The sequence below is a fragment of the Pteropus vampyrus genome, unplaced genomic scaffold, assembly GCF_000151845.1.
Source record: "Pteropus vampyrus isolate Shadow unplaced genomic scaffold, Pvam_2.0 Scaffold7537, whole genome shotgun sequence".
Classification (NCBI taxonomy): Eukaryota; Metazoa; Chordata; class Mammalia; order Chiroptera; family Pteropodidae; genus Pteropus; species Pteropus vampyrus.
This window is the reverse complement of record NW_011896318.1, coordinates 1-5789: the sequence shown is the minus strand read 5'-3', so window position 1 is coordinate 5789 and position 5789 is coordinate 1. Positions and strand designations below refer to the sequence as shown.

Below are 5789 nucleotides of genomic sequence, written 5' to 3'. Positions count from 1 at the left end.
CATTATTTAAAAATTAAAAGTGTGAATATACATATTTACTTTTTATATATGAAGGTATGGATATATGTTCTGAAAAGATTGCTAGAGTGAAATATAAGTGAATATTTACATGATTTGGGAGTGGGGGAGGACTTTTTAAATATGACCCCAAATAACCGTAAAGGAAAAGACTGATCAACTTAATTATATAAAAATTTTAAAGATTACTATAAAGTTAAAAAGCAAATGAGAAACTGTGCAAAAATACCAATACCATATATGTCACATAACATAAATAACTCCTAACAAATCAATAAGAAAAAATAAAACACCCCATAGACCAATGGACAAAGTACATAAACTAGAAATTCACCAGGGTTAGAAATACAAACAGGAAAAAAGTTCATCCTAATAACAATCAAAACTATGAATTAAAACAATAATAATTCAATACCCCTGTTAGCTTAGATTTAAAAAGTATAATTCCCAGTGTTGTTAAGGATATAGGGAAATGGCACTCAGACAGTATGAGTAGGAAGTGAATTGATACAATTATGCTGAAAGGTGGTTATGTGACCGCTTAACATAACCTTAGTTTTATCACCCATAAACTGGGGATAATAATGCCTCTCACCAAGTTGTCCTAGGGATTCCATGAGATGTTTGCAAGGCTTTTGACATAGTGCCCAACACACGATAAACCCCCAATATACCATAGCTGCTGTGATTAGCAGTAGTATACCGTCTTCTGGAAGACATAATCTCACAGGAAAAGCTGCTTTTATTCATGCATGCATTCATTCATTCAACAATTTTGACTGCCTACTATGTGCCAGACAATGAAATAGCTTAATAAATAAAAACAGTTATTCAGCATAATTTGTAATGCAAAGTCTTGGAAACAGGGTAACACCCACCAACAGGGGATGTTTACTAAATTTTGATATGCCCACTCAGCACAATATTATGAAGGTCCCTTGGAAAAAAGAATTCCCAAAGAGTTTATAGCAACCGGGCGAAGTGCTTATGTTATAATGTTAAATCTGACATGATGTTATAATGGCATAAAGCCAGATATAAGTGTATAATTTGAGCTCCACCATAGTTAAGAAACAATAACAATACCTGTGGATAAAAAAAAACCGAGTAAGTAGTACTTACTAGTATTCTGTCTGAGAGACAGAAAGATAGGTAGGTCAAATGTATCTTGTCACCTTCTGGACTACTGTTTGGCCAAGTTGCAGAAGGGGCTGAGCCACAGACCATGTGCAGAGGGGCTGGGGGAGGGGTTGCTGACCTAGCGTAGCATGATGTTTGAGGAGTGGTCCCCAGGTAGCATAAGGAGCCCACCCAGCTGTGGAACAGCTGCAGATGGAAATTGTTCCCCTAATAAACAGGAAGGCCTCAGGGTGTTGGGTAGAGAATTTTATCATAGTTCCTTTCTGAGGTCAGGGGCTCTCTTCTGGGTGTAGAAGTGCCCAGAATATTGCCTGAACACTGCTTGCCCCTCCCCGTCAGAGATTGCCATCACTTCTGAGCAAAGCCCTGTACACCAGCTTCTGTTGCTGCTTCCCGCAGTCCTGGTTCAACACGCATGAATTCAAGTCTAACATCTGTAACACGATGAGTCTGTGGATTTCAGGTAAGCGACACTGTTCTCTCCTAGGGAAAGCGGTTCCAGAAACGCATTTTTCACCTGAGCCCAGGTATATGATTGTTTCACCTCGCACCCCTTCGTTGAGACAGCTGGACTCTTCTCTCTTTGACATTAAAGTGTGCAGGTAGACACCCAAAGAGCGCCAATTGTCCTGTTTCCTTAAAACCATTCTCAGACATTCTTTGTCCCTTTTCTGTGCCCAGCTGCATCTGTAGGGAGCAGATCTGAACATAGCCCCATTTGCTGTCCAGAAGTTAACCTTGTGCTGTGGGATGATGGATCCAGAACTCAGTGACTCAAAAGCAGTATGCTGGTTATGTCATCCTACCCTTCCACACCCCGTGTGACGCCAAGTGGCCCATCTGTAGTCCCCCTGCAGCACACAGCATCAGTTCAATGTCTGCTTTTCAACTACTTTTCTGTCTCCTCCCCCACTTTCCCCATCTCAACCCAGACATTTTCTAAGGTCATTGAAAACTACTATTTATTGAGAGGTTCCTGGGTACTAGGTACTGTGCTAAGGACTTTTTACAGCTCCTACTGTGCTGGGGGTCTCCAAGATCACTGCCACATTAGATTTGCTAGGAGAGCTCATAAGTTGTATTCGTGGCTAAGATTTCTTACAGCGATGTAGTAAGGCTACACAGCCGGATCATGAGTGAACAGACAAGCAGAGTTTGGAGGTGTTCACATGCCGGCTTCCTGTGCTCTCTCCCTCCCATTCTCCTTTGCAGAAGTTTTCATTCTTCCTCTTGACTCTGTCCTAGGTATCCATCCTTGCCCACAGAGCTATAACAGTTGGGACTACTCGAAACTGGATCCGGAGAGATTTCGGAGAGAAAAACTGTGTCAGAGAAAAACATTGATAAACAGTAAGGCATCACTTATGGACTTCTGCCCCTCTGCCCTGGCCACACCCAGCCACCGTCTAATTGGGGCACAGAAAGGCCTTGGTGTTGAAATCCTCAGGCCAGCTTCTGTCTCATGTGTGCCTTCAGCGAGATCCTATTATTTCCATCATATAGCAGCAATCTGAGATACAGAGAGGTTTGTCGGCCCAAGGTTTCCCAGCACAGTTGGGAGCCAAGATTTTGCCCAGACAGGCTAACCAACCTGGCACTTTTGCCAGTCTTTGGCCTCTGTCCAGTTAACCATTCTCCTGCCTTAGTCTAATGTCCTTAGGGAAAGTAAGGGCACTGGGCAGGAAGGAGGGACCCACAGGCAGTGCTGTCTCACACGATGGTGAGCTTCCTGCCCCTGGAGGGGCCCTGGCAGAGCTGCTCGCATGTTGCCTGCAAGGTTCCAGGTTGGGTAGGAGCTGGGGCAAGGTGCCCACTAAGACCTTCTTTCCGAAGGCTAGGAGCCTGCAGTTGTGGGGCAGCATAAGCAAGGGTAGGGGAATTGTCCCCAAGACCACACTCAGGTGTGATAATTCCCTAAGAGTCTCACGGCTGTGATTTATTACAGCAAAACCATGCAGTGCACAATCTGCAATGGGAAAAGGTGCAGGGGGCAAAGTCCAGGAACACCAGGTGCAAGCTCCCAAGGGGTCACACACAGGATGTGCTTAATCCTCCAGCATGGAGTTGTGCCAACACATGTGAAATGTTGCCTACCAGGCAAGCTCATTAGAGACTCAGTGCCCAGTGCCTCTGACTGGGAGCTGATCATGTAGACTCTCCCTGCCTGGCACATATATCAGGTGTTCAACATAAACTATAGTGTTTATACAAATGGTTTAGGCACAGTAAGCCATTAAGGCACAGTTAGTGGTGGGGACCGTCCCAAAATATACGTTCCCAGATGCCAGCTAAGGGCCAACCTTGCAAGCAGAACTCTTCAAGGATAGCAATGAGGAGTGCTATGTTAACACTTTTTTGCACAGAAGATGGATTTGAGGCCATAAAGAAGATGGAACCTCGTGGAAATCCAGGGACCCTTCAAGCACTTTAGGTCAGGCCAGGAAGAGACTAGGGCTGGGTGTATTCCAGATTCAAAGCAGTTCTAAGCATCCAGCAGCCAGCATTTGCAGATATTCCATTTAGAACTAGGAAGTCAAGGGGAGGATCAGGTCTGTGGAGAAAGGCCATAAGTTTGACCTTAGATGTGACAGAAATGAGACGATGGGACAGCCCAGTGGGCATGTCCAAGGTGCCATTGGTGATGTGATTAGGGGAGGATTAAGGCCGGGACTCTCAACTGCAAATTTCTGAAAGCAGATGTGCTCCTTGATGTTTTTCCTAGATGAGAATATTAAAGAAGGGAGAAGAGAAGGAGGCTGAGGTCAGAGCCTCGGAGGCCTCCTGTATGCAGGAGGCAGAAGAAAGGGTCCACAGAGGCAGGAGGTGCCCAGAGAGAATGGGGCCGTGGAGGCTAGAGAGGGCTGTGCAGAGGGAGGGTCAGTGGTGCCAGCTGCTGCAGAGGGGCCACAGGATGAGGCCTAGGAAGGAGCCATGCAATCGTATATTTAGGTTGTTTGTGATCTTTATCTGTATATCAGCTTTATTGAAATATAATTCCCATAACATAAAATTTACCCTTTGAAAGTGTGTAATTCAGTGATTAGTATATTCAGAAAATTGTACAGCTATCACCACTATCTAATTCCAAAGCATTCTCATCACCCCCAGAAGAAACCCCTGTTAGTGTTACAGAAATGTTGCAAAAATCAGACCCGCGAGAAACCAGGCACCACTTGGAGAGTTGGAGAACTCAGGTTTATTATGCCAGTGGTCCCAGAAATGGTAGCACTCCGAAGATCTGGGCCCCGAGCTCAGGGGCAACCTTGCTTTTATAGGGCTTAGTTGGCGTGGGCCGATTGGTTAATTTGTCCTCAGATGGTTACAGAGTGTGGGAGTTGCTATGCAGTTGGCAGTTACATTTGTTATTTAGACAGAACAAGCAAAAGGGAGGATGAGTCTTTAGTTAATTTCGAGGTCACCTTGCCCTACAGCCTATGCGGCAAGCACATCTACAGAAGCAGAATAAAAAGCTGATTATAAGGTTAGCCTTTTGAGTGAAAATTCCTCTTCATTAGTGAACTTTGGGACAGCTGTTTCCATCAGATGGTAGGAGGCAAGACCCAGATTTCAGAAGAAGCGATGCAGAAGTGTGGCTCATTCTGAAAGCCTCAGCTTGTCAGAGAGAAGTGTGTGGGAGGAGCTAGCAGGGTTGGTGGTGGGAAAGCCACCTTCATTTAAATAGACAGCAGCATCCTGAGGTACCAGCAGAAAGGAGCAGAGAGGATAGGTGGGGAAGGAGGGCAAGGTGGTTCTGGTTGGTTTCCTGGATGGGAGGAGGCAGGCTGCCCCACTTCCTGTGTTGTGGCAAACTTTCTACTCAAAGTGTGATCCAAGGAGCAGCAGCATCAGCATCAGCATCTCTCCAGATGGATTAAATCAGACTCTGCAGTTTACTAAGATGCCCTGGTAATCTCGAAGCACATTCCAGTTTGAGAAGCCCTAGTCCAGGGCACAGGGAAGAGAACATCTAACAGCCTTAGAGAAGAGTGTGGCTGCAGCCAAAGGAAATTAGAACAACCTCAGAGCCAAGCACTTCCATGTGCTGCTTTTCTATGCATTTACAGTTACTGACCCACTTAATAGGTTTGCTTTCCTAGCGGTCATCATGGATACACAGGAATTTCATATGAAAAAAATCTAATCCGTAAATCGTGACGTTTCAGTGAATACTAAATTTAACACTTTACGAGGTTGATAGCTTGTTTTTCCAGCATTTAATCCAACATTTATTCATTTCAATTTTGCCAGGTTCTGAGTTTTATTTTACTTTTGAAGTCAGTACTCTTTTTTTTTTTCATACGTTTGAGTGCTCGTCCTGTGTTTTAGGCTCTGCACACATTGCTTCCTTTAATTGAGTCATCAGCCTATGAGGTCGTTAGTATTCACTATTTGTAACAGGACCAGAGAGGTTAAATAACTTGCCCAAGGTCACTCAGTAGGTGTTCCTCTTGCTGTTACTGATCCCTGCAGGGCAGGGGCTGTCTCAAAGCTCCTGGTCTGCAGTCACTCCCAGGACAACAAGGAACTGACAAACAACATTTTCTCTTTCCTAGAAAGAGAGATACCCGTCCGCCTTTCTAAGAGCTACTCTTTCCAGAAGTCTCTCCAGGTCAGACAAGTCCCCGACCGTC

At 44.9% G+C, this 5789-nt stretch overlaps 1 long non-coding RNA gene across 1 annotated transcript; it reads left to right on the top strand.

Annotated features, from left to right (window-relative positions):
• Positions 1-1497: 1497 nt before the first annotated feature.
• On the top strand, positions 1498-5788 carry LOC105310623. The gene is made up of 3 exons (XR_897529.2): positions 1498-1621; positions 2404-2508; positions 5712-5788. It is a non-coding gene; the product is annotated as an uncharacterized LOC105310623 (long non-coding RNA).
• The last annotated feature ends 1 nt before the right edge of the window (position 5789 follows it).